Source organism: Panthera pardus, unplaced genomic scaffold, assembly GCF_024362965.1.
Source record: "Panthera pardus isolate Hobbes unplaced genomic scaffold, ASM2436296v1 HiC_scaffold_1, whole genome shotgun sequence".
NCBI classification, from domain to species: Eukaryota; Metazoa; Chordata; class Mammalia; order Carnivora; family Felidae; genus Panthera; species Panthera pardus.
Window position 1 is genome coordinate 82172454 of NW_026526654.1, and position 3401 is coordinate 82175854.

At 45.2% G+C, this 3401-nt stretch overlaps 1 pseudogene; it reads right to left on the reverse strand.

Moving 5' to 3' along the window:
• Positions 1-297: 297 nt before the first annotated feature.
• Positions 298-2459, reverse strand: LOC109265818 (transmembrane protein 126A-like; annotated as a pseudogene).
• Positions 2460-3401: the final 942 nt, after the last annotated feature.

Sequence of the window (3401 nt, forward strand, 5' to 3'; positions counted from 1 at the left end):
TCTTTCTTTCTTTCTTTCTTTCTTTCTTTCTTTCAACATTTTATTTATTTGATAAAGAGAGAGAGAGAGAGAGAGAGAGAATGAGTGGGGGAGGGGAAGAGAGAGAGACACACACACAGAATCCGAAGCAGGTTCTAGGCTCTGAGCCCGACGTGGGGCTTGAACTCACAGACCGCGAGATCATGACCTGAGCTGCAGTCGGACACTCAACGGTCTGAGCCACCCAGGTGCCCCTGTTCTTTTTTTTTTTTCCCCATACATTACAATTTTATTTTCATGTACACGTTTATTTAACCGTCACTGAATCTCTAAGCCAGGGCCAGGTAACTGAAGAGGCTTTATACTTCGCTTGTATCGTCTAGACCCAGGGTCTGCTGCAAACGAAGTCTGGAGCAAAACGGGAAATAACACCTTTCTAAAGCCAGGCTTAGAAATTCTAATCTAGTAAGTTGTTTCCTGTCTCTGGTGTCAGGGCTGATTCCTACCTGGCCGCTAGGCCTCCATTCACAGGTATAGCCAAGAAAATAGAGTACAGACCGCCAAAAACAAGACCAACCAATCACCCTGTGTTGTGGTACCAGCTTGACAGCTCAAGTCCCCTGTATTCAAAGGTAGACTTACAAAGCCTTCATCAGCTGTGTGCGCAGTCAAAAAGGGGATCGCTGCCACGGGTAAGCCAGCAGCTACAGGAGCCTGTGTCACACTTAAGAGGTGTCAAATAACTATTTGCTATTTGACCACAGGAAGCAGCATTGTGTCCAATATACGATCTTCCATGTTCAAGTAGATTCCTTTCTGCTTCTGGGAGTTGGTTAATTTTTCTGGTTATGATATAGAAAGTTAAGTTTTCCTTGACAGTATCATCTGGTTCATGATTTTCCACCTGGGGCCTTATATTCTCCTCACAACAGCCGGTGCCTCCATTGGGCTTCCTCGGCCACGCTGGGGCTCACTCCAACCTTTGCTTGACTAGCCTGAGTGCAGCCATCTTTGGCCGACATGTGACTTGGGTCCAAGTTTAGTTTCTTTTGAAGCTTGTAGATGGCCGTCTTCTCACTGTGTCCTTAAATGGCCCCTCCTCTGGGCTCACACTTCCCTGGTGTCTCTCCGTATTCTCTGATCTCCTTTTCTTATAAATATACCAGTCATATTGGATTAGGACCTCATTTACTTTAATCGCCTCCTTAAAGGCCCATCTCCAAATACGGGCTACAATCCAAATTTTGAGGATTTGTAGTTTAGGGCTTCAACTCAAGAATTTTAGGGGGGCCCAATTTGTCCATAACACTGTATAATGCAGAATGTCCTCATGTGTTTCCCAAGTTTAGATGTCAAAGGATATAGCATTTGTATGTTAAAGGACACAGCAAAAGTATGGAAGATTAGTTAAAAACTCTTTCACGGAGCACAAAAAAACTTCCAAACACTTTGGAAACCCGATAGGAAATATGTACCATTGGCCTCCACATTTGAAACAAATTTAAACTGGGAAGGTGAGTGAGGAAGATTCCTCTCTCAGTGGTGACCTCGCCAGGGCTCAGATTAGAGCTTACGTCAGTACTGGAGGGCTGGCCTGGCAAAGCGAGCCCAAGCCTAGGGCTCTAGTTAAACAGGGGCTCCAAAAGGTTTTCATTTGAAAAAAAATGTGATGTTAAGGAAAAAAAAAAAAATTGAAGGGAATCACAGCAGTAGGGGGAAAGATGGAAATGGTTAGACTTCCTCAAATTTATTTCAATATTTTTATTTTAATATGTATGGAGAAGACAAGGCATCATCAACGTCTCAGAGCTCCTGCTCTGGTTCCCTGGTTCCCCAGCACTAAATGCCTGCAACGCGTGTCAGTAGCTGAATGGCAGGCCCGCGCTGGTTTCTAGACAAACCACAAAGATGAGTGAGAGCTGAGAATGAAAGCGTGCGTGTTCTTTGACTATCTAGATTTGGGGGTGAAAAATGGGGCTGGGGGCAGAATCTTATCTTATGTCTGGGCGACAGTTCTGATTTTTAATAACAGCTATTGAGTTTCTTATAAATTTTCGATGTGGAATATTGAGGGAAGTAAGTATACAAAACAATTAAAACTCTTAGGGACCACATTTTTATGTTTCCATCTTGATTATCTATGATATGTATGTATAACAGGTTTACATATGTGAATATAGGTGCATGTGTGTGTATATACAGTTTTTCAGACAAAAACATTCTATCCCATTCTCCTAATCTGAGTACTTCCCGCACCATTAACTACCATTTGAAAACATGATACTTAATGGCAGCTTAATAGTCTGTTTCATTTTATGAATGGAACAGGGTGTATTTAACCAATTATTTGTATTTGGACCTCTGTGCACTTTCTTCTTTTGCTGTTGCCAATAACCCCATGATAAATATACATGGGCATAAACCTGTGTGGCATCTCTCACCATTTTCTTACAGCTGCATATTCTTACAAAGATGTACATTGTGCGAAAGACAACGCGTCTGCTTGAGGGTAGGCACACTGTGTTTGTGGTGGAACAGAAGCACTTTCTGCCATAACACAGTGGTGCGTATAGCTGGTTTCAAAGGTCTCCTGGAAATTTGGCAGAGTTCTGATTTCATTCTCTGTCAGCTAACCAGCAGTCAGATCCTCTAAGCCCAAAGGCCTGACTTTTCCATGCTAACGGGCGTCAGGCATGTCTCTGTCTTTTCTGGAGGGGCAATATTTTGCCAAGGTGTCTCTAAATTCTTCCCATGTGGCCCAGGGTAGACAGCCCCGAGGATAGGAAAGCTGTATTAATTGGGAATCTTTTGCGTATAAGTGACAGAGACCCAACACAAATGGCTTTGGCAAAAAGGAGCATCTCTACCCAGGTGGGCAGCCCCAGTGAGCACCGGGACGGGGACTGTTAGCACTCACTTCGTCCCTCACCTTAGACTTCTTTGTGTCCACTTCATCATCTCAGACCGGCTAATTCCACACAGCTGCTGTGGCTGCTGGTGCCACCTGGCTGACCCCTGTCTAGCTCTGCTGACAAGGAGGAAAGAGACTTCTCTTTCTTCTAATTCCTCAAGGGCTTGGGACGGCTTCTAAGGTGATCTCAATTCATGTCATCTGTCCCCCACGCTACGAGTCCTCACTGAAGCCAGGGAGGAATTGATCGGCTGGGATCAGGGGCCTCCCCACCCCAACAACATTTCTGTGCTGACAGAGGTGAACCCCGTGAGATGGTAGTGCCCGTTGAAGACACAATAGCAGGGGAGGTTGGGAGGGACAAGAGCAGAATCTCCCAGAAAAGGAGATAATGCTGGTTCCAGAAGTCCAGAAAGGAGCTGGCCAGGCAACAGTAGAGGTCCTCTGAAGTAATAACTGTGTCCTTTCCCTCCCCACCCGGGCCCCCAGGGAACCAGGGCGGTGACAGTTT